This window comes from Takifugu rubripes, chromosome 21 (assembly GCF_901000725.2).
Source record: "Takifugu rubripes chromosome 21, fTakRub1.2, whole genome shotgun sequence".
NCBI classification, from domain to species: domain Eukaryota; kingdom Metazoa; phylum Chordata; class Actinopteri; order Tetraodontiformes; family Tetraodontidae; genus Takifugu; species Takifugu rubripes.
In genome coordinates, this window is record NC_042305.1 from 9,270,157 (window position 1) to 9,296,339 (window position 26,183).

Consider the following 26,183-nt stretch of genomic DNA (forward strand, 5'->3'; position numbering starts at 1 on the left):
CAGCATTCAGATCGGAGCATCAGTCCAGGTTACCAGGGTCCAGGTCACTGGATAAAACTCCAAGTCAGGTCTAAGTCCCAGGTCCTTAGCCTCAGTTGCTATTCCCCTCATTGTGCTGCACTGACATCATGGATGGAACATGTTCAATGGCATTAATACGCCTTAATTAGCCTACAAATCTGCACAGCTTCTAATTATACCTCACCTAATTAAACAGAACAATCAAACACTGACCCAACCAAAAACTGTCCCAGTTTTCTCCTCCATCCAGAGAAATGATTTAACAGGTATATTAAACCTGTGAATTGCTGGAGACACGAAGTGCTGTTACACACTCCAGTGAAGCCAGCTGGTCGCTGTAACTGTCTCAGCAACTAAAACGAGACAGCCGTTCTTCACTATTCAGCACCACATCCTGGATTATTATTATGGAGACTTAAAACTATCAGTCTAAAAGATAAAGCAACTCCTGAGTGTGTGAACACACACACGAGGCGCACGCGCGCCCGCGTGGAGGTGCATTGTCGGTTCCTGTGGCGCGTGCTTGTCACAGCTGCTAATTCAGGGGGACAGAGATGAGGGTTGCACGGGGCTTCAAAAGTGGCTCTCCTGGATGTGGGGCGATGGTGATGCTGCACTGGGGGTAATGCCTGTGGGGAAAAGGGCACGCACCACAGGTGAGTTGGGGTGTGTGTGTGTGGGTGTGTGTGTGTGTGGGTCTGTATGAAAGCATTTAATATTACAGCTTTCCTTTGTTTGTGTAACATATGATTTAGAACCATATATTTCTTGATTTAACCTTAGGTTTGGGTTAACGTAAACGTACCTAAGGTGTGAAAAAAGGGGAAAAGAACAGTAAAATGCAAATGGAGTGGCGCCAGATGAGGGCAGCCTAATGATTAGTAGGTTTACGACCTCGTATTTGAAGTGACGTTAATCTTCCACCCTGTCTTGTGACTGGATTGATCCAAATGGTTGCCGAACTTTGTCTCAACTCTTCACACTGATTTTAATCTGTTGCTTTAGAGGCATCAATTAATAGTGATAATAAATTGTCAGCGATCATTAAAATCAGCAACTGCGTCTCTTTCTTTTTTTTTTAAACCGTCTTTTCTTTATTTTAGTTTCCAGTGCAAGAATGTCCATGTTTCCTGCACACACCTCGCAGCTCTAATGGCAGGAAATCTTCACACAGCTCTGTTTCGCATGATTTATGACGAGATTCTTTATAATAAAGCAGTCTAATTACGGCTATTAAAATTACATACAGCCGAACCAATTAAGCTGTCTGGCTCTCGGTGTGTGTTTCCTGTGGGGGCATTTAAGGTTCATCACCAGTAAAGGAGCGCGGTGATTTTATTGAGATATACGGAGGACCAGAAGCACCGAGCCATTCCAGCCTGTACAACTGTGTAAATGTATATGTATGAGTTGAGCTTTATGGGGATGAACCTGCAGGGAGAGAAATGCAGCTTGTGTTACGTCATCTGAAACAGACTGAACCGTTTCGTGAACACAGAAGGAGCAACACGAGCGACGAGTGTGTTGTAATGCCTGGCTCAGCGGTCAGACCAGCTCACACAACCCGGGCTGGGACTCAAACCTTCCTCTTCCAGCCGGTGACGGCAGGGGTTTGTCCTCCTGTCTCTGGACGTTTACAGAGACAAGGGTCAGAACAGACGGTCCAGGTTTACCACAATTCCAAATAGCGAATCCTTGTCAATCAGTAGGGGCGAGAGGGCTGTTTTATTTTATTTTGGGTTTGTTTTTTGTTAATCTTTGTGGCTGTGCATCTACTTTCCTTTCTATCTGTTGTCTTGAGGCTTCTCTCACCGGTCACGAGGAGGAAAAGACGAGTGCCTGGGTGAAGAAGCGACCGCGCCAAGATAAAGCTATTTGGTTCTGTCACAAGTCTCCCGGTGAGGAAGGATAGGGGGAGCTGAACCGGCGAGGAGAGCGAGGGAGGAGTGGATCAGTCCATCCATCATGCCTGCGCGGGACTGACACAACAAAAGATGGAGAGGTGGGAGAGGCCTCTCGGTTGCAAAGGGCCGGGGAACTCAAACAATATTTTTTGGCGCCTGTCAGACTGTCCAATACGGGAGGCTGATATATGAACTATCTAGCACTGATGTAATGCGCCTCATAAATCTGCTTTAATTACTCGTCGTGGGGACAGCCAGTGGGAGCCCACGTCTGGATTTATGGCATCTGCTTGGCATCTTAACGACTCTGTGCTTTTAATATCATTACCCTGTAATTTATAATGCTGCCAGGGTGCACACCCAAAGCTTCAGCATAACTCTTGTTTATTTATGCCTGTTTAAAGGCCACTTCAGTGACACAGGCATTTAGCACATTTCAGCTGGGTTTTAATCATCTGTCCTAATGGGGCCATTATACAGCGATGTCCTCCGGCTGGCTCCAAGTGTGGCTCGATGGTTTAGGCCAAACCCTGGGAGAGTGGCAAACGGTTCTATGGGTCGTGGTCCTGCATACGGGGGCGATTCCAGTGCCCCTGTCTGAGGAACCAAAGAACAAATGACAAGATTTGGCTGCAAAAATATTTCTTCTAAGTTTTAGGATCCCGCTTTTGATCCTAAGCTGTATGTTTTTCTTTCAAGAAGCGCTTTTTTAAAAACTTGAAATATAGAAGGGGACCAAACCTTTTGCCTGTGTGCAAGCAGCGGCCTCTGTCGCACTCATTTGTCTGGACTATTGTTCTTGGGTTTTAGGACATAAACAAAGATGGTCACCTTGTCGCCACCTTATCCCTGTGTTTAAAAATAAAGCCTGGAGTCTTGTTCTGGTAATATAGAGAAATTGGAGCTAGAATCAGGAGCAAATAAAAACAGTTTGAAGGTTCTAAATCATGATCCTTCAGTCTTTATCTACTGTCTCATATAGTTAATGGATATTAAATTGATCAAACATAAATATGGACTTGCAAACATGTAGGCGGTGACTGAAAAGTGTTGGAGGACAACAAAGTTTCATTCTGGCTCACTTCTCACGCCACATTTACCTGCATTTCCAGGTAAAACATGGGTCAGGAAATGTCTAACGATGATTTTCAGTGTGAAATTTGGGATGCTCCTTTCAATTGGTCTAAAAATTCCTGTAGAATTAATCAAGTTTTAATTGGATATTTTGATTAATAAAGCTAAGATTATTTTAACTTGCTCTGATTTCTTCTTCCCTAAAGATTCACACTTTTCTTTTCTAGTGTCCCTCCAGTTCCTTTTGTTCATTTGTCATTACTTCTTCATGTCATCTTTTTTTATTCATCCAGTTCACACCCTCCCTCCCTCCCTCCCTTCCTTCCTTCCTTCCTTCCCCAATTTATCCTCCTCTACTTTGGTCTTGTCTGTCTGCTGGGGAGAATAAAAGAGAGGAGAGGGAGGGGAGAGCCCAAGGTGGCAGTGGGGGGGGATTAAAAAAAAATAGTTTGGGGTGAGAACAGGCTGTGCGACTCTGCTGCCATGTCATGCTAATGGTTTCCAGATCAGACTCCATATTACACCCAGGTGATAACCCGTCTCCCCCGTCTCCTTAATGCTAGCTGCTAAATGCCTGCGCAACCACCGGCGACAGTGACATATTAGTTTTGCGCCCCTCTGCAATCTGATACCTCTGCGTTTGCCACGGTACTAAAGGTTTGATTAATGTTGCGCCGTTTGGAGCCTGTAATTGGCTGCGACTGCAGCACAGAATAATCAGGCATCCCTATTCAGTTCGGCAAGGGAGGGAGAGAAGAAGACGGCAGCCATGCTAACAACTGAGCTTGTTAATTAAGCCTGTGCTGCAGTGGTGACAGTTACTGATGACTCCAATGACAGACCAACACTTCTCTCTTCCTCATTTTTCTTTTACTCAGATCATCAATATAATGTGAGGCGAGCGTGCGAGGCGGCTGTCGTGTCATTGTACTTTCTGGGTAGTTTTGCTGACAATAACAGAACCATAATGAAAGACAGAGAACTAGAAACAGTCACATGACTGAAATCAACTTGAGTTTGCCTTCTTTGAGTCTGACTTTTGCCATCGATTAAACCTTCACATTATTTCTATTAATGCAATTCTGCAATACGTTTTTTCTGATTTAATAATGAAAATCCCCAGCAGGCTATGGTTTCATCACTGATGTTCTCACCATCTCCACGCGCAGGTTCAGCCCTCAACTCCAGCCGGAGCTTGCGTGTGTGTGCTGCACAATGACAGACATCAGAGCGGTTCAGCCAGACATGCCTGATCAGGCAGGCATCAATATGCATTTTCTTGGATAATGGTGCAGGATTGGTTGCTCAGCTAATAATATGTCAAATGTCCACCTGACCTCACATCCTGATATTATAGTTGTAGAATTGCATCATCTCCACCTCCTCAATGCTCCCTTTGATGCAGTTCCTGCTCTCAAAACTGGCTGTAGAAGTGACATTTCAAACTACTCTAAAACCCACAAAGCCATCAGGGACTCTAAGAATATATCAAAGCAATAATATATTCTGTTGTAATGTTGTTCCTTCACCTCACAATACGTACAGAAATTACTTTGAAGGAATCTGAAGGGAGAAAATCACCAGACGAAAGCCTTTTGATTCAGTAGCATAATTGCTAGTCAGTCATTAGGTTACATGCGTGACAGCTTATTTAGCTGATAGCTGTCACTGAACTGTAACACAGCAATTAAATGATGCAGGGTTCATGATGTTAATGTTCTAACATCACTCTCAGGCTACAGAATACCTCCCCTGACTGGCAACCAATCAGAGGCCTAACTTCACTGCCTATCTGCTATGTCACTGGTGTTTCATAGACTTTTCACCTGGAGATCTGTGGTGGGGAGGAACGCAAAAGATGATTTGTTTTCATTTTATATTGAAAATAGCTTTAATGTCACATTTAAACATATTTAGGTTACCTGAACCATAACATCATCATTGTTTCCCTTGTTGGTCTTCCATTATCTGCATCGGTGTGAGTCGGTGTGGCCTACAGGCCTAGTTCCACCTTGCACCCACGCACAAACGCAGGAGCAGGCAGGAACGCACGCACCTGGTCTTAATCTCCCATTTACCTCCCACTCTCAGCACACCTGTCCTCCATTGAACGCATTAACCCTCAGTATAAAGGGCCTATCTCTTCCCAATGCCGACCTTTGATTAGTTTAATCAAAGCTGGTTCTTTTCTTCCATGACTCTCTCTTTCTTCTCTCCTTCTGGGACTATACAGACATTTAGCTTTCACTTCTTTCAGAGGTGTTTCACCAGTCCCTGTAACCTCATCACACCTGCTGGGTCCGAATGTGACCAGGCTGTGTTGTGGAGGATTCTTTTAACAGCACATGGAAGTGGGGGTGATCGTAGAGCCAGTATTGGTTTATCAGTCCAAATCCAAGTCCTAAATCCAGTCAGTCCAACAAAGAAAGATGATGCCTTCAATAACAATTGTGCAGTTGTAGCTGATGACGGTCTGTCTTTGGCTTTACAGCTACAACCTTCATCTGATTTCTGGTCATGACTGATTTCCCATGTAGCCCAATATAAAAGGCTCCACACAGACACAGAAATAAACATGTCTCTGTACAAGCTTGACCTAAACATGGAAGATGTGGCCAGATTTAATTGCCTTATGTATCCGGTTTGTTTTCTGTGTGGTCCAATAGCAGAAGGTGTTGCAGTCATAGATATTGAATCCACAGGGGACTCAATAAACCAGACATGGCTGCTTAAGGTGTGTGTGTGCGTGTTCCTATCTGCCTGTTGATAGAGTGGAGGTGTGAGAGTCATCATGATGACAGGAAAGGAGTGCTTTGTTTGGAGTGAGCTTTGGCTGTCAGCACAATCACTGTGTGTGCGTGTGCACGTGTGTGTGTGTGTGTGTGTTTTACGCACACAACTGCCACACAACAGATTAATGACAAGATAAACAACAGGTTAATTCTGCCTCTCTCACTACCTGCATGTTTGTGCGTTGAAAGCTCTGTCTCTTTCTATGAGCTACCTGACAGTCATGACACCACTGTGTGTGTGTGTGTGTGTGTGTGTGTGTGTGTGTGTGTGTGTGTGTGTGTGGGAGAGTGAGAGGACAAGGACAAGAGAGACTGATGACAGCAAACCGAGAAACAGCATGAGCAGGTGGGTAAAAACTGAAGGGGGGGGGGGTGTTTGGGAGTGAAGATGGATAACCTCAGCGACTTTGTGAAGCCACACTGACCTTAACATAACCCCCCCAGGATCCCCCTCTGACCCCAGAACCCACTCAAGGGTCACTGTAATGGGCAGTCGACTGAAAGAGATGGGTGGGTGGGCAGTTTAAACACTGGTGTTAGACATCAGAACCAAAAACATCTTGAATCAGTTTGCCTATTACTGAACTTTATTATATGAAAACAGCAAATGTGCCTTAATCAAACCATTTTGGGGCCTTAACAGGGGTTCAGTGGGGGCAGCACCTTAAACTACTGCACAAATCCTCACTTCTTAACATGGTTTTATTTTGGGGCAGATCAGATTTTTTGGCGATAATAGGGAAACTTCAAAATAGCCAAATAAAAGTATTTGAGTATAATATAGAACAGTGCGTTGCCCTGACTCATTCGACCGCAGAGTGATCTGACTTCAAAGGGGGATGAGCAGATTTATGTGCATCTTTTTAGAGTTAAAAGTCTCAAGTTGCAGGAGGGATGGTAAACACCACCATAAATCTCCAGGGATTTTCCCAGTTTCAGTTTTGTCCCTCTTTTACTGCCTTCATCATTCCCAAGAGAACCAACGTCTTGTAAACAAGCCCGTGCGTCCAAAAGTGCCATGATGGTGCGACAGTAAAGTTGTTTTAGTTCCATGTCTGGGTTCCTGAATCAGTTGCGAAGAGAATACATTAAAAAAATCAAGGAGCCGCAACTCGATTAATCAATCCAAAGACTCGCTGTTACTTCACTAATCAAAACAATCCTCTACTCATGTTCATTTTAATTCCCAGGGCCAGTGATGTCACTTCCTCTGACTGTTTTTGAGGTGGTATTTCAACACCTCGTCCATCATTTGTGTTGACAGTCGGATCACGTTCAGCCACCTGGGCAGCTGAACATCAGTTCAGAATTTAAATTTTTGACTTTTTAGTGTGTTTCTCCCGCTTTGTTGACCTTGCAGATGAAAAGTAAATCACAGGACATCATCAGGGAAATTCCGATGAAGGAAATGGTGTGTGCAGAATGATTCAGAACGCCAAAACAAAGAAACCAGTTTAGGAACATTGCTCTTGTGACAAACATTCGTTGCTGAAAACCAGAGAAGTGGAGCTTATCTTCTGTGCTTCCGTCTGTCTGTCTGGGTCTGTTTGCAGGCACGGCCAGGCCGCCCACGCCACATTGTTATGAGGCCCGTCATGTCTGAAGGGCCAGCTGTTTACACTGGAGCTCCAGCTTGTTGGGCTGATTTATGAGTCTGAGTTGGACAGGCGCAGATAAAGAAAGGACAAACGAAGACGCGGCGGGGATGAATAGGCCTCGCTCACTCATCTCCTCGCCTTCCTGCCAGTCTGCCCGCTGGGTTTGAGCTCTGCGGCGCGTCAGCTCCTCCTCCCCAGCCCACCGTAATTACACTTTACGACTCGCTCCGCGGCGAATGCTACGTAAATCTTGTGACCCCCTTCTCGCACACATGCACACAATCTTTATCATGCAACCATCATAATCCCTGCTGCCATTTCCTGCCTTTATTGGAAGTCACTTGTGATTTAATGACGCTTTGATGAGTGCACAGTAAACAGCGACACGGCTGAGATGGGTGCAGATTGTACGGTGACATGGGGCGTGTGTGTGTGTGTGTGTGTGTGTGTGTGGGTGGGTGGGTGGGTGGGACGGTGGGTGTGTGCCCCGTCAGCTCTCACTGACAGTGTTTGCTGACAGAAACCAGGCCTTGCTAGTTTTGGGTTGGCATCCTCCACCAGAGGCTTGTTCGGCGAGGTCGGCCGTGACGTTTGCCTGTTTCGAATCACTATAAATGCTCATCCCCTGTTGCTTCTGTGGCACCAAAGAAACATAAAAGAATCTTTCCCTTCAAAGGCAGGCTTTATGCCCAATCACCATCTGACAGGCTTGTCTTTGGACCCTGCTGGCTACTGATGATTCACTGGCGCTGAAATGGGGTTAAAAGAGGAGAAAGGCCCCCATCTGCCCCTCAAAGCAGCTAGGTGTGACTTTTATGGCGGTCAAAGAGAAAAGAAAAGCAGAAGCATGGAACATGGAACATAAAATCACTAAAGTGGTTACAAATGTTTCCCTTTGTTTGCAGAAATTACAGATTCAAACCTGAAAGCTGCAGTTTTAGACACAGATGAGTTGGACCAATCATATTTACACAATGCTCATTTAAGCTCAGATGGCCTGTATCTGACCTCAGATTGGTCAGGACACAAACTATTCTATATGAGCAACATAAATAGAAATCTAAATTAATCACGCCCTGTATTATTGAGTGAATCTGGCAGCATGCTGCCCCCTACAGGTTTGGAGCTACCTTTAAATCTTGGCCAGGTTTTATAGATCAGGTTGATAGAAAGAATGGAACAAAAGTGCATGCAGCTTCAGAACGAGCAGACAAACTTTGACCAAACTTATAGTGAGCCTGTAATCTTCAATATTAAGTTGGCCACACAGCTAGTCCTGAAATCAGGAGCCACGACAGAATCTCCCTGTGACGGTAGAGGAATGTGACGTAGGTTTTAACATGAGATGAGGACTAGTACCTATGTCCCAAAAGTCTCATTTCAGCTGAGGGAAACACAAGCAAAACACATTTTTGAGTGGAGACAGCCTTTAATTTATGATCACAAAATAGATTTCACTCTTCCCACGGTATAGACGAAAGTGGGGGGAAAGGCAAAACAGTCAATTTACAACTCCAGAGGCATTTTAATTCCACCCCCCGATCACATAGAGAAGCCAGGCTGCTGTCTGCGCTGTCCCGCCGTGTAATGTGTGTGTTGTAAACACCAGCGTGCCACCATATTGTCTGGCGGCAGATCATATTTTACCATGTTAAGACACCATCTGTTTACCCTCATAAACATTCATTTCACATAAATGAGTACACACAGGAGGATCACACACACACACGCACACACACACGGCAGACAGGGCAAATGAATATATATGTTGATGTACAAAAAGGACAGATACCCTCATATTGAATGAGACACAGTAACACACACAGACACGCGCGGGCACGCACTCAAACAGCTGTTTTTTATAGTACATTTCAGTATTCAGTAGTATTATCAGTATTTAACATAAATTAAACATAAAACAATAATTTTATGATAGCATTAAGTGTGTTAACATAACTTATGCAGGTCTGACATAAGTGGTGAAAGTATTTATTTAAATATAATATTTGAGGCCATGGCCCTGCCTGTGCTGCGTTACATTTCATTTAATCGCAAAAGATGTTGTTTTCTTCACAGATTTGACCTTTGACCTGTCTGGCCATTTATATTTCTTTTAAAAAAAAGATAATTTACGTTATTTTTGGAAGGTGCGTCAGGTTGTGTTGTTTAAAGTCAGAAGTGGGCTTTCATGGGGTTGTAAACCTGTCGGTCCCACTTGGTTGTGAGAGCTGTTTACAGATCCAAAGCGATTTATGGGTTTCTAAAACTGACTTTCCTGACATGTGCCACTTTTCCACACTGCAAACATCGTTCAAGCAGCGCAAAATTAAAACTTACAAGACCGGCTCTCTGTCCCGATGCTCTCCCACAGCTCAATATTTACCCCCCCACCGCCTCCGCCGTGCACTGGCCCCAGGACGTCCAGCCTGACAACACACAGTCTTATCCTAAAGGACACTTAGTCCTACTCGCTGCGAGGTTATTTGCCCGTATTACTGAAGCTGCCAGCGGTCAGGCAGGACCTTCGTAGCAACAAGTTGTGCCATGTTTGTTCCCAGCTAATTGTTGGTCTGTCGTTGGGTTCAGACTGAGGTCCATTCATCCTGGTGTTCGCCGGACCTGGCACCGGTGAGGTGTTCACGTCACATACAATTTATAAATGCATGAATGTATAAATATAGCACATACATACGGTATACGCGTTCTCTGTTCTCACAGATGATCCCACAAAGACTCCACTTTCTTTTGTTTTGGTCGGTGGGTCGAACAGAGGATACACTCTAGTAGGCAAATGATTGCCTTGGCTGGGGGTTATTGATCACGCCCATGATTGATCTCAGGATCCCTACGATTATTGGGTCATTAATCAGGCCTGGATTACCGTATCAATGGAGCTGCCACTGACTGGTCCAGTCTGGAGATGGATGACCGGTGGAGGAGGGTGGAGTTCAGAGGAGAGGAAGCAAGAAGACAAAACGTTCACTTAAATCACCACAGATAATAGTCCCGATGTGTGGCAATATTTTACACATGGACCTGCCCTACTGCTTAATTAACTAAATAACAATGGTAGCCGATTTCACAGTGTGGTCGGTTGAAAAAGTGCACTTTATTTCTTTCCTTACACACAGTAAAATCGCCATGTTGGTGTAATCTGATCCTCATTTTAAGGTACTAAAGTACCTCTTAGAGTGAAGCCTCAATGTTGTCTAGCAAACACGGTAAAGTTAGTTGGACATATGACATCCCTTCTTCCTCTGAGGCTTCAACATTTGCTTCTCTTGACTTGAAAACTGAAAGTTACACTCATTTTGGTCATTTCCTGGACACATAGTAGGAGAGATTATTATGTAACCTGACCGTCGGCCTTAACAAACAGCTACTAACTGAACTAGCTGTTAATCCCTACAAACACCTCTAGATTTCATTAAGTTTAGGTCTAGATATTTGCAACCAAACTTTTAAAAATCCCACATTTCATCTCTAACAGAACTTGATAAAGGATTTTTCCCCCGTATTTGGATCATTCCTATCTGCAAAGACACATAGCAATGATAACATTAGAGCCACTGTGTTGCTGCTGTTAGCATTAAAAACACCATCAATGGGTGCTGCTGGTTCTAACTGGCCATCCTGCAAATCTCTCCCTTGAGACAGGAAGAAAAGTAGTTTCTCAGGAAAGAGTATTGATGAGATTGAGTACAACGGTTCCTTTGTGCCTGATCCGTGTACTTCTCTTTGTGGTCCACGCTCCCCACTAAGAGATGACAGATATGGTGTCCATTATGGAAGAATGGCTGTTAATGATCGATGACCTCGAAGACTGAGCACAGATCAGCCATCCAAATATGTTTTAGTCCAAAATCAGCGATTCATCGTTTCATTTATTTATTAAAGAGCAGAGACAAGTTTCAGAGGGAGAAGTGAGATAACGATCTGAGAACGTGGCTGTGTCAACAAGTCAGTGTCAGATTAGGTTTCCAATTTTGTCTTTCAATTTTTCAGCATATTAACTAGCTGGATTTATTAGCTCAGTCAAAATTGCAACGCACAGATCAGAAGGTTTCACAAGGCAATGCTATTGTTACCTGAGGCTTGTTCCTGGTCTATTCCTGCAATCAAATTCAAAAGCTTCTTGTTTTTTAATATTGTGTTGACACATCACTGTTGACCCCAAACTGGTGCCCGATTAATCAGTTTATTTAAACGGGTAAACAGGAAATTGGCCAGTGCACAGAACGTCTGAACTGACCTTGTGCATCAGGACCCTACACAAAGTCAGCTAGACTACTGTCCTATAACCAGCTAGAGGATGTCCTACACCAGGAAAAGCTCAGCTAATTCATTCCCCTTTCTGGCCTCCTGATTTCTCCCCACATTAATGATTTGGCGATAAGACGATTAGCTTCACCATTAGCCGCCCACACTCCCATAATAACGCGGTGAACCAGGGTCAAGTCACTGGCGCCAGTTCTCTTTTCTTGTTCTTGTTAGTTTCTACCCCTGTGATGTCTCCGAGCAGCACTCCAGTAGGGCTTCTCTGTGTAATGGATGTGCCCTGAGCAATAAAGTGCTTTATTATCAAAATGGATTTTACACGTCAGCTTTAATCTACATGTCACGAGGAGCCGCGCTGCATTTGAAAAATGTAACCGCTCACAATGCAGTATTAAGTCATAACATTACCCCAAAGTAAAATCCAGTCATTACGGTGTGTTCTTCTGTGCCAATGGAAACTTGGCTGATGCTCCTTGAACCGCAGAATATTTATGGAAATTCGTGACGGAACCCGGCTACAACTTTTTAAGACATGGAGCTCAATAAAAGCCAGCGGTAATCATGAGGCTGCAGTGCTGTCATCTTGTCTTTGATAATAAAATGATTAGATTTCCATTACTGTAGGAACACAACCCTGACATTTGGGGGGAATTTTGAAGTGAAACTGCGGCTTTGGAGAAGCTTCCTGGCTTGGTTACTGACACCGGTGCTCCCTTAACCAAAAACTAGAGTGGTGGATGAAGACAAGAGACAAACTACAAACCACCTACTAAAATAGTTACTCTTACATGTATCAGGACATGAACTGTGGACCTCTGGTCCTCAGCTACCCAGTTCTGGATCCTTAAGGCTTTGCAGGACTTCTCCTTTACCTGCTGTTGTTTGACTGAGTGGAGATCTGGAGGGTTGAAGTCTGGGTCAAGGCTGTACACTGACAAGCTTCAACCGTTCATGGTTGGAATTTGTGGTTCTGGCGCTCCCGTCATCCAGCGGTGTTGCCATCAAGGCGGCCTTCTTTGGTTTGAAGTTTTAAGTGGGTGGTACGTGTCAGCGTAGCATCCGCAGAAACACCAAGAGCCAAAGTTTCCCAGCATCATAACAAGATAATCATCATGTACGCTCATTCCTACTTGGCTTAAAATGTAAATAAAGTGTGTGTTTCAGATATAAAATTACTCTATTTGGACTTCAGAAGCCCTAAAATCACACTCGTTATATGTGGAAATCTTCGATGTGGGGGGTTACAGCTACAACAAAAATGTAATATGACAGCACTGTCAGCATTCATTATTAAAGTTTACACAGGTTCCCCCATGAAAATACCAGACTGAACTTGTGTTTCTCAACAAATTTACATCGGCATTTAAAAAAAGAGATTTTATACAACTCTGGGAATGGAAAATATACATTTAAAGTGGTATGACGTCTGCTGGGCTAAAATGAAGGAATTTGGATTGCACGAGTATATTGAGGCCCACCACTGGTGCTGTGGAGCCCCAGTGGGACGGTTTAGGTTATGTCGTTATCTTTGTTGATTTGAGATTAGTCCAAATTCCATCCTGGTTTCAATCTGACGACATTATGCTGTCAGTCTGTAATCTGAGTCTCAGAGTTCGCAAAGATCAGCTGTGGTTGCTCGTCCAGCCCTCCAACTTTTGATGAAGTTGTTTGTATAAGATGAAATTAGGTGCCAAAAGGCCCGCAGATGTCTTGCTTGTATTTCCTGTCCAAAACTCTCCACACTTCTCCTGCCCATGCACGTACTGCTCACTGAGATTAAATATCAAAAGGATCAAAACAAACCAGACAATCCTGCTGGGATAATCAATCACCACTTGCAAGGTTTGGGATTGTGTTTGTGTGTGTGATAAAGACAGAGCTAAAGATAGAGAGAAGGAAGTGTAGCAGACAGAAAGAGAGAGAGAGAGAAAGAGGGAGGGATGGAGGGAAGTAAAACAGGTATATACTGTATAGTTGGGAGTGTGGCCTGCGTCTAGGTGTCTGCACAAGGGAATTGGAGTCATAAATCAAACAGTCTGTCAGATGTGGCGCTGGGGTTGTGGGGTTGTTTCACAACATAAAGGGAAGAAATGGAGGGGGGAGAGAAGGGAGAGTCCCAGTCATTCACATAGTGCATCACACACACACACACACACACACACACACACACACACACACATACACACTGAGTCTGAATGCAATTTCCCCTGAATGTCAGGCAGAGACACAAGGTGGGGCAGATAAGAATTCACTCTGTGTGTGTGTGTGTGTGTGTGTGTGTCAGTGTGTGCGCTTGTGTGTCTGTCTGTGTGTGCGTGTGTTGGTATGTGTCCCTGTCCTCGTCCAAGTCCTCGACCTCAGGACACAAGACACGGGCCCAAATCTCATTAAGTTGACATGATAGAATTTGCTCTCTGCATAACCTCATTATCCTCACCATTTGATAAGGCTCTGTAACAGCTCGCAGCATAAACGCCTGTTTCCGTGCACGTCTACAGCATGTGTTACTGCACATTCCGAGGATTGCTTCGCGCAGCCGTTATCATGAGTGCTGGCGTTCCTGTTTAGGCGCCATTTGGAGGTCTGAAGTGCTGCCTTTGTTCAAACACAGGCTGTTTCGTTACTTTATTCTTTGTGCTTTATTCTTTGAGCAACTGGCCCTCTGAGCCATGTGTGGCTCGGGAGGCTAACACGGGAACACTCTCTTTATCCTCGACAAATGATGACTGCAGATCTTTGCTGATTTTGAGGACTTTGTTTTTTACAATGTGACGAGAATTTGCTTGCAAACTCTGCTTAAATCGGGTTTATTATAATATGGATGAAGAAAAGAAACAATTCCTTTGGGTTGTTTTTTTTTACCTACAAGTAAAGTGTGAGAGTGAACTTTAACCTTGTCAATCCAGCTTCTAAGTGACAAAAAGAATGGCTGCTCTTCTGTTAATAACAATATCTAAAAAAGCCAAATTAGAATATGTAGGGATTGTATTTGGGAAGCATCTGTGTGTCCAAACTGCGGCTCAATTAATTTAAAGTCCAGTTCAACAGCAATTACTACCAAACCAGATCCATTTCCTTGCCAGTGCTTTTGTTTTTACTGGAGTGATTCTATTATTCTTGCTTTAAACTGCCACTGGGAAACTGCCTGCTATCAGGACCGACAGCATTCGTCCTGACAGTCCTGCTGAATCATGCTGGGGTTCATCGAAAGCTCTCGGAAATTTACCAGAAAATAAGAAATAACAGGAAAGGATCAGCTAAAATGCAAAAGTTTCCAAAGTGGAGCAGTGAGAGAGAAAGCCAGGTGTGGAGACGTGACAGGTAGATAAATTACTTTGCAGCCGAATAGATGGAATAGTCGATATAAATGTTGATGAACATAACATCTTGCTGCAGCATGAAACAAGGCTGAGGTGGATAAAAATGACCATCGGTGCAGACGAAGTACAGAGACAGACTGAGGAAAAATAAATATACTGTAATTATTATTACTATTATTATCAGAATTGGGGCGAAAACCTGTTAATTGCCCCCTGGTGGTTGTCTGTGGCATAGACAAGAGCCTGCTCTCATCTCCAGCCGATAAACAAATCAATAATCCCAAATTTCCAGTCATGATTTAATTCCTTGAGTATAGAGATCCTCACTATTCTCAGACCAGTTGTGGGGGTTTAAGTTTTGTGGGATTATTAAGGGAACCCAATCCATCATTTCCACTATGGCCACAAATGACAATGCCAGATGTGCATGATGCCAACATACTTCCACATCATACAGTGTATAGTCCGGCGAAGTGGATGATAATAATCAATGGTAGCAGCACAACCATCAGTTATGGGATTAATGGGATTTAAAAAGACCTTTAAGTCAAAGCCGCTGTTGCACCACTTTTGTCTGGTATGTGAAGAACCTCCTCAATATTTATAGTAATTTAGGAATGTGGGACCCTCTCTGTTGGTGTTCCTGCTGGTGCTGCAGCATTGCCAAACCTCTGTGTAAAAAGGTTGATGATTTCATCCAAGTATTGCGAAGGTTGAACTTTTATTTTACGTCCCTTCGTGACAGCGAAAGCTTGTGCGGAACAGCACCGACCTCAGAACAAGACGAGTGTGCTCGTGGAAGTGCAGACCTGCCAGACGAGTTATCCCTCAGCATTTATTCAGCTGTGAGCTAAATGCTGCACATGTATCATTCTGGTGAGAGTAGGAGTTTGGTGGTAGACCCCAGGCTGAACAGTGTGCTCGGTGGATGCGTGGGTCGGTCCTCGCGGCCTTCGACCACCCATGATACACCTCCCGGATCCCTCTCTCATCTCGTTCTGCCAAAAGCAGCATGGAAAAGCTAGCTTTATGAACTTGTGGGCAGCAGAGGAGAAGAGGGGAAATGTAGATGATTTGTAGGGAGACCGTAATGGAGACAGATGATCTGTCTGCTGTTGAATCAGCACTGCCACCCAGTCGGGTCTGGCCTGGTTTCTGCTCTTATTAGGCTCCTTCATCCCTGGATGTACTGAGCACGTTCGATTTGCATGAATCAGCCGCTGCAGCACAACACTGTTGTTTGTGCGTCTTCAGATTACAGCACATTTACATTGCTGAAGCAACAGTGGCACAGACTCTGCATCCTAATAATCAGCTTAATTTGACTCATACCCTTAATTTGAGTACAATTGTATTTTCCTTGAAGTATTGATGTAGGTGTTTTATTTATTCCAAACATGAAGTATCGACTCTACAAACTGTCTAACTGTAACGAAGATGGATGCGGGAGAATGAGGTCAGTATTTAAGAGTAATATTCTAAAAATCACAGACAAAATGCGTTCAGTGAAACAGTGACACCGCTGGCAGATTAGCCATAAAGTCCTGAGAACTCAGCAGTGGATAATTAAAGGTTTTACATATATTTGAACTCACGAGCAGCAATAAATCTTGTATTAGGCGGCATATAACACAGATGCACCATAAACCCTCAGTAAATGGTGCATGAACATGCACGCTGGGCTGGATGATAGCCCAGAATGTTATGAGGCTCAATGTCTCCTTGCTGAGTTGGAAGAGATGGGCGATACTTTTCTCATGCCTGCACCCTAAATGTGATGTGACTCCCAACCACTAAATTGTACGTAACTCCCCGTGAAACCACAGCTCTTCGTTTTTACGCTTCAGCTGGACAGATTCATCAAACGTGGAGCTTTAGGGGTCCTGGAAGGCAGATTTTGTTACCTTCATCCAGAGCCAACATGCAGACCTTTGTTCTTTTCTTTCACTATGTCATCATGAGAATTAGTGATTTTCAGTCTTTGTTGTTGAGGTCAAACTGTATCCACGTTAGAACCGCTGAGCTTCCAGACAGTTGCCTTTCAATACTTATATTTATGCAGCATCAGAGCTGGCTAGTTCATGATCATTAGATGATTAGTTGGTATAATGAGATGCACAGCTGCACCAAGCAGATAAAATATCTGCTTCAGCTGATAAGGTGATTATTTTATTTTATTTTAACCGCTATCATGTCACATTTAATCTGAAACATATTTTGAGGAGGGAGCTGAAGGACCTGGCATCTATAGGTGTTACACTCATCTCAAATTGTATTTCACACCTATAAAACAAAAAATGTAAATGCTCAGGTTGTGAAAACCAGGGAGGGTTGTGGTGTCTGGGAGAGAGTGAGGATGAAATTTGGAAATAGCTGAAAAGTCTCATCAGTGTGATGGACCTTCAGGATGGCCAGCTGCTGTTCTACTGCAAGGATGACAAGGAAGCGTGTGTGTGTGTGTGTGTGCGTGTGTGTGTGTGTGTGTGTACATGTCTTTTTTTTGTGCCTCTCGCATGCTTGAGATTTGAAGTCACTGTGTCACTGTCATCTCCTTTGTGAAAGTCCCACATTCTGCTGCTCTTTGTCAGTTCCTCCTGCAGCCCGGCAGCTTGACAGGCTGTGAATGGCCGTCCCTGCTGTGCAGCGGCAGCCTGCCGCGTGGAGTCAAACCTTCAACAGCCCTCATTAGTGTCAGCAGCTCAAAGACATGAGGGGCCTGCAGTATTTTACTGAACAAGTGTGCATGTGTTAATTCTTTCATTTTTTTAATATTATTTCTCAGTCATATTCAGATGTTTCATTTCTGTTCATGTTTGTTTGTAAGTGAATGACTGTGAAAGAATGTGAGTCCGCATGAGGGTGTGTGTGTGTGTGTGAGTGTGTGTGTGTGTGTGTGTGTGTTGCCACGTCAAACACCACCATCACCTCCGTCACTTCATCCTCCCTCTTTAAAGTCTGACAGTGATTAATGATCCCCAGCTGTCGGGGACTCTCGGTGCATTTCTCCCTTACTTCTCTTCCTGTTCTTCATAAATAAAGATTCTGCTCATACAGTCGCCGATGCAGAGGTAAATATGGACCCTCGAACATCCAAAACAGCATATTCACCCATCCGTTCAGAGTGGTTTCACTGGATGGCTTTCTGAAGGCCATTTTAATGATTTGCATGTCTTGTTCCCATGGTTGCGTATCAGCCAACACATTGGATGTTTGTATCATCCAAGGACGTTCCAAATGCAAAAATAAGGAAAAGTCAAACTCAAGATGGCCGCCCGAGTGTCAGTGTCATGCACAGAAAAAGGAAAAATATTGTATAGTATAATATAATGAAGCAAAAACTATTTACTAGACTTGATTAGATTTAGATATTATATAGAGTAGAATTCACAGTGGGTCTCAAAGACAAAAACAGGAATAACCTTGTCATGTGACCTGCTGCCGAAGGGAATAAAGTTGATGAAAGGCAAGAAACCCAGAGATGAGCCAGGATAACTTCACAGCCCTGAGTGCATGTACATGCTGTCTGTTTTCACATGTGCGTTCGAGGGTGAGCCATGAATGTGCCAATGCAAAGACGTTTGAAAGAGGCCAGACGTCGGGTGTCAGGCCTCGGACTGTCTGTCCTCCCCCTGTCCTCCTCCTTCTCCTGCTCCCAGGCCCGATGATGGATGACACCGAATAAGAAGTTTCCTCTCCTGGACTGCTGACTGCAGCCGGCTGCCGTCAAAAGAAACCGCCATCTGCTTTCCATTGCGGAGGCCGGTGGGGCCCTCAGTTCTGGACCTGTTTTGGGGTTTTTTTTCTCCCTGCTTTGGCAGCTGGACAGAGCGGCAGAGAAATCCAGGCCTGCAGGCAAGCAGAGCTGCAGAGGACAGAACAAGCTGAGGCTGATAAATGAAACACAGGAAATGCTGTTGATTCTCAACTCAACTGGAATCATGATTAATCAGCCTGGATCAACTCAGCGTCGCTGCTGTAATTGGGATTATTTCTAACTCCATCATCTGTGTTACCAACAACCCACCAGATCCATAAATCTTAAAATCACTGTTTAAATCACTGTTTCCCCTAGCAACAGTTGACCCAGGGAAATAAAATGGATAAAATATGCTTATAAGACACAAAAAACAAATATAATATTTTCATTTGGTGTATTTTCATTCCATGTTGTTTGAGTGTGTAGGATGTGGCAGCGTCTACCAGTGGCGACTTTACTCATATTTCTCAAGTTTATTTAAGTTTGTCCTTTCCAGGCTACTGTAGAACCCTGATGGAACAAAGTTCCAACACATTGGTCAATATTTAAATAAACACCTGATCAAATGAATGAAAACACAACAATAATCATTCAAAAGTTCTTATCATGTAAACTCAAAATGAAACTAGATTCTGATCACAGATTATCACGGAACTAAATGTTGGACCTTCAAAATCCAGCATACAACCTTTAGCGGCATTTTCCACACGGGAGTAAACTTTTTGGCCAATTCTTCCACGTCTCCATGGGGACTATATCCCAGTTGTCGGTCTGTTAGATTGGATTATCGGCACACAGATGGTTCCTGCCCAAAGAGCCAGCACAGATTAGTTCAACAATGACATTTGAGGAACATCATAAAAATGCCGGCAGAGACGGAAGCTGCAGATTCAAACAAGCAATTTTAATCAGAGGCCATTTAGGAGTCAGCGCCAAGTCGCTGCGTTGTTACACGGTTCTGATTTTTAAAGCCTGGCGGGGTGAGCACATGAAGAGCATCGCTTTCAGAAATCATAAGACAGCACGTGAAAGAGAGAGGTAGAGGCGAGGAATAAATATTTAATTTTTCTCCCCAGGATTCAGTTGTTTGGACCTGGCTGCCTTTTCAGTGAAGCTCTGCAGACCAGCAGTCAGGCCTTCGTGCAATCAATACAGGCACGACACAGTCAAACAAATGGAACACGTGTTTATTGTTGCCTTGAAATGTTTGGATTTCCAGTCATTTCAATGTGCTTGGATGTGCATACCACCTTAATACAGCAGTAATACAAACAAAGTCAGGTGACTTTGCTATGGATTATAAGAAGCAGTCTGTGTGTATTATAATAGATTTTGCTAATAGATGTGTCTGGATGTGGTGATCTGGTGATGTCTGTTTGGATTGTGTGGCAATGGAGGTGTATGTTCACATCTGCAGGAGTCAAAGGTCAGCAGGAACACGTGCGTGCTGAGTCAGCACCGGCCCTGGTTCCTGCAGAGTCAGGAAGAAACTGCTCTCAGGTGAATCAGTCAACTACTCATCAATCATGTTCCTGTTCCTCTCATCCTGCTCTCTTCCTGCGCTCCCACACACATCCTCTCCATTTTCTCCCTCTTCTTTTGTCTCGCCCACTCCATCCTCCTCTTACTTCTTTTCCTAAAGGTGGGGACTCCTCTTCCTTCGGACCCTTTGTTCTGCGGAGTGAAGGAGGAACACTGGGCAGCTGCAGTGATTTAAACTCTGACCTTAATCTGAAAAAGAGGAGACTTTTACCCGTTTTGCAGCCCAGATTAGAGGTTCACGTCCACAGTTCAGACAAAGCCTCTTCTCTGTGTTCTGACCCCTGTCAAAGGTGCATCTCACTGGGGAAATCTCAGAAATGTGTGACCGTCTCTGCATTTTGTGTGTTTTTATTCACTCGTCATTCACCTGCCACATTTCTGACATCTCTTTCTCCACCCGTCGTCTTTTGACTCTCGTGTTTTTATCCCACGAGCGGTTCTTCCTCTAAGTTTGACAGCTGTCCATCTGTGGGCATGGATTCCTGAAATGAACTAATATTAAATGAAACTATAAGTAATAACATGAAAATGAAGACCATTAACAAACATCCACCCAATTGTACTTGGTTGCATTCAATCTCTGTTCAACATCAGTTTTTCCAGTTGAACACACACTCAGGACTGGATCAAGTAGGAGTAGGGCGGGTGGGGGCATTGATAAAGCATTGCATGAGGTGATTGGCAGGATCAATTGAGGCCCTGGGGCAACAATGAGCATGTCTGGCTGCTGGTGTGTCTAACGCAGAGGGAGCGGGCGCGCTGGCAGCGTGTAGTACATAACAGAGCCGCCGCTGCGCCGCTCTCTGCCTCATCCATCCACATGACAGCACAATGGAGCAGCAGGGCAGCCATTGTGGGGACAGTCAAAGCACAGTGGTGGAGCTTTCGCAGGGTTTATTTTCAACCATGTTGTTCTGCATCCTGTTCATTACAGTTGCACAGTTCAGAAAGTGGATAAATAAGTCACCTTTCCCTTTTTATGCTCTGACTTGGCTCCTCCCACGTCATCAAGGCCTTATCAGAGGATTTGGTTCATGCTCATTTTACTGGCTTAACCTGCTGTTTAATGCAAACATTCAATCAGGTGATTCACAGAAGATCAGATGGAGTTTGTATTAAGCCTGAACAGTTAAACTGGACCTTAACTCTGCGATGGTCACCATTAAGTATGTGAAAAGTGACTTTTATTTGACTCTGTTTGACTCCTTGGCTCAACTTTGCCACCGTTGTTTCAATCCTCTCCCACTTATTGTGTTACCTGTGTCTCATTTTCTTCTCCCTCCCTTGTTTATGTGTTGTCCTCGTCTCCCTTTAAGTTGCCAGGTTTTCTTCACTATGTATTAAGCTTTCTGGATAATTTCTATGTATTTCCTTTTATAATTGATATTTTTAATTTCGTTTAGTTCCCCACTTTACCCATTTAAGAGAAATAAGCAAACAGAAGACCAACAAGTTTTGAGGCTCCAATTCAAAAGATGTGTTCAATGGCCAGATTACTCAGGAATACTATCTGCTATGAGTCTGTGCGCGTCCTGTTGGACACATTTTTAATTTATCTGCGGTGGTTTGAACAATACCTAAGTAAATTCCCAAATCTCTCACTCGAAACCGCAGTAATGCGACACCCTCATCCTGGCAACCTCCGGACTGCTGCTTCAGATAACATCGCTGTCTCCAGTTTCACCGCTTTCTTTATGAATATGTATTGCATGTATACATAAAGGATTAAGATCTTCCCCCTGTTCCTCTCCACCTCACTCCTGCTCCGTCTCTCCTCTCAGCTGTTCAAATATTATCCTTCTATTTAGACTGAGCTTGGGGAAATATTTACCCTGGGCCACTGAAGCAGGCTGGATATGAATGGGCATCATCTTTGCTTGTCAAATTAGCTGCTGCTCGCTGCCTGCTAATGTCTCCGTAATTGGAAAGGCTGGAAAAGCAGCCTCTCCGTCTCGCCGCGGCCGCCCCATGCTGCTGCGCATCTTCAGGGGTTGAAGGTCTGAGGTGGCCAGGCAGGGTGCTGAGCTCCCCAAAAAAACTGCTGCATTAACACAGTTATTAAAGGTCTGTTGATTTGTAGAATCATTAGTTGAGAGTATTTCAACTGTGCTTCACATGTTAAAACTACACACTTATGGGGAAAATAAGTAGGAATAGTTTCCCGTAGGGCAATAATATAAAATCACAAAGGGATGGAAAAAGCTAAATGATGCAAATCATATTTACACATGTAATTATCCTCACACTCACGCACACACAGTAATGTCTAAGTTATATTGTGTATGTCATAATTTAAAGTGGGTATTTAACTGTAATATATGGCATGCTTAAATACGTAAACATTAGGTTTTCATTTACAACAGTTTTAGAGTATATGGTCAGCACATAAAGTTACAGTAACTGTGTTTATGCTCTCAAATTTATGTTGTAATAAAAAATGAGGGAGGTCTGCTGAGAACCAGCATCTGCTTCTTAGAAATACAGTAAATATATTAGCAGATGCTGCATCGAGCAAGAGCAGGAGTCGCTCTCAAGAAGCTTCGCTGCAGATGGGTGAAATATATTTAGCTCACATTATCTGCGTTTTACTTTTCTGCCAGCGTATGAAGAAGAAAAATCATATGCCTGTGAATCATCATATATCAACATTAAGTGCCAGGACAAGAAGAAGCAACATGTGGAGTTCGATGAGGGAAAATCTGAGCCCACAGGAAATTCGGTAACACGACGATGGAGGTAGTTAACGGCCGAGGGAGCTAATGGAGGGCCACATTTCTTCTGAGAAGATGAGCTGGAGAGTGAGAAGAAAAGGGGGAGAGTGGGAAGGGAGGAAAAGCAGCCGCGGTGCTGATATTGATCTTCTGCCAGGGAGATTGATAGAGCAATAAGGAGCTGAGGAGGGGAGAGATGAGGAGTGGAGGAGTGGGGGGGGGCAAGGTGAGAGAAAGAGAGAGAGAAAGAGAGAGAGAGAATTGCCAGGCGTGAGATGAATAGATGGCAGACAGAATGTGCAGAGGAAAAAGAGAGGGAGAAAGTGATAGACGGATGGAGAGACAGGAGGCGGAGGTGATGTTGATGAAGTAGCCAGTGGGTGACATCATTGGCGAGGTGAAAGATCAGGTGTCTGCAGCTTAATTAGGTCAAGGAGAGCAGAGCAAAGGCGTGATGAATGCATTAGAGGGAGCGCTGCGGAGGAGAAGCAGAAAAAGAGGGAAAGAGAGATGATTGGATTTCACGTGTAAAGAATTGTGTGTTCAAGCTGAGGCACTAAAGGTGACCCCCAGACGCCTAATGGCACAATACATATTCTTTAATGAAGTCATACTACTGTCACATCAACTACACCGTGTGTGTGTGTGTGTGTGTGTGTGTGTGTGTGTGTGTGCCTGTCTAGCTGGCTAACGGGACAAACACCTTGTTACACAAATGAGCAACTAACCAACCAACAGATTGATCATTTTTGTGACCTTTTTGGTTGAAATTACACAACTCCAGACAACGACAACGTGTCATCCCACTGTACATAAAAGCACCACCAACAGTGTTTGTACTTTTTCATCCTGAACCTGATGATGACCAAAAATGCGATTTACACTGTGACCAATGTGGTGAGAGTAAACAGGGTAACTAGAAAGCAGCGTGTTAGTGAGAAGAGGAGCAGTAATGAGACAAATGCGGGTTTTCAGAGACCCGCAGCATTATCCCTCCATCAAATGTCTCAGTTAAGGATGATAAAGACAGAGACATGCAACAGAGGTCCTGCAGCCATCCACACACACACACACACACACACACACAGAAGGAGCTATAGACTGTATTGGACTTGCTTTTCTTGTTTTACTCATTGTTGTGTGTGTGTGTGTGTGTGTGTGTGTGTGTGTGTGTGTGTGTGTGTGGTGGGAGGGTGGGAGGGTGTGTGGGTGGGTGGGTGATATATGGGTGAGTGGTGGCGAATGGGGGACGAACACACCCATCACTCAGGTCCAAGGCCTAATGGAGAGTCCCGGAAGACAGCTGTCTGATGGATGGCCTGACTACCACACTCACACTTGCACTCACACACTGACAGAGACACACTCACACACCGGCAGACACACAAACACACACACACCAAAGTCATCAGATAACAGCACTAATGCCTGCCTTCACTCACTACGCGTCCTTCAACGGGGGCGAGAAGGGGAAGGAGAGGAAAAGATGCATCTGCGTATGCGTGCGAGTGTGTGTGATTGTGTGTATGCCTGTGAGTCACTGGCTTGTCTACATGTCTGCCGATATGATCTCAATTTCCTTGTTAGTCCTTCTCTCAGTTTGTCAGGAGCTATTAGCATCACCCAGGATCCTACACACACACACACACACACACATACACTATAAACCACATTATATGTTAACAATTGCAATAATTCTGTGTATGATTAGGAGTGACGCACCCACATGCACGCGGGCAGGAATACACCTGCGGCGGCCACTGGAGCCACATGTGTTTTGCGTTGCCGTGGGCTACCTGCCTTCACTCTTTATTAGCCTCCATTTGAATGAGACACTGAGAGACACGATGGTCCTGTTACAGGTCAATAAAGTATTTAAACCCTCCCCCCACATGGATGCCCGAGCAGGGGGTAGCAGGGTGGTGCGGGGATGCCGGTGGAGTTCGGCTAATGCCAGAATGAAGTGCTAGGTCCCTCCAAGTGATGCTGCTTGCAGCCACACAAGTAGAACAACTTTACATTCCCCTGACGACCTTTAATTTTATAACCTCTCGTAAAACCAGCCCGGCCTTCTAACGGTAGATGTTTTTATTTGTGGTTAAACAATAATTTTATTTTTAGGTCGTGTCAGTCGGCCCTAATGTTAACTCAATCAGGAGAATAGTGATAGTAATAGTGAAAAAAGCCAAATGTCAGCTAACGAGCTATGAAAATGTGCATTTTGATTCTTCCTGGTGCAGGAATGTCACACGCAAATCTGTCCGTTGTTCCGGCGTCCTCTCGCAGTAGAAAGCTGGCAGCTGGAGCGTCAGGGGATGATGTCAAGCCTGAGTGTTAAGAATACTCCCCCTTCATCTTAAACGGCTGCAGACACATTAAGAATGGATCGTGCTTCGTGGACAAGGGGTATAGTCCCGCTTCATTGATTTCTCACCAGCTTTTATTGCACTCCGTCGACGGCTAATGCCCCTAAGATCCTGCTGCAGTCTGAATTATTCAGCAGCAGTGTTTTGTTTTTGTGTCAGGGCAGCGATGGTAATTCTAGATCGGCGTTATTTGATGATCTGCTGCCGGAGTAAAACGTCTATTCTCAGGGTAGTAGAGTGACTTTCCCCCTTCCCCCAGCGGCCGTGGGTCTGATTTGTGCTGTGGCTGATGCCCATATCGGGTTGAGAGAAAGCCGTGACAGTGATATTTAGTGCCTGGCTGTGCTCCAGTGTTGGCCCATGGAAGCAACATCAAGGCTTTTCATTTCAAAACAGGACAGACAGGTGGAATGAGACGGAACAAGAGATAGCCAACTTCTCAATATCACGGAGGATTAAACAAGGCATTGATGGAAAAGCTCAGGAGTGGAAACAATAGCCGAGGATGGAGGGAGTCGGAGGAAAAAGGAAGTGTGGTGCCAAAGAGAAAATGAAGCAGAGGGGCTAAGGATAAGACAACAGCACAAAGGAGATATATATACACAGAGGAAGGGAGGACAAAAAGTGCTTTGGTTAAGATTCAGGGCAGGCGGTGGCGCGAGGCTATCATTACCATACATCAGGACAATAAATGAGGCTTTCAGCAGGCCGTAATAAGAGTTTGATAAATCATTGGGGCCAGAATTAACTAGACGTCAAAACAATGTGAGGGCTCTGACGGATGGCAGAGGAGGGGCCGATGGCACAGATTAGTCTGGCT

The 26,183-nt window shown here is 44.4% G+C and overlaps 1 long non-coding RNA gene across 1 annotated transcript; it reads right to left on the reverse strand.

Moving 5' to 3' along the window:
• Positions 1 to 1,827: 1,827 nt before the first annotated feature.
• Positions 1,828 to 4,183, reverse strand: LOC115247581 (uncharacterized). The gene is made up of 3 exons (XR_003886627.1): positions 4,154 to 4,183; positions 2,667 to 2,806; positions 1,828 to 2,522 (listed from the first exon to the last, which is right to left on the reverse strand). It is a non-coding gene; the product is annotated as an uncharacterized lncRNA (long non-coding RNA).
• Positions 4,184 to 26,183: the final 22,000 nt, after the last annotated feature.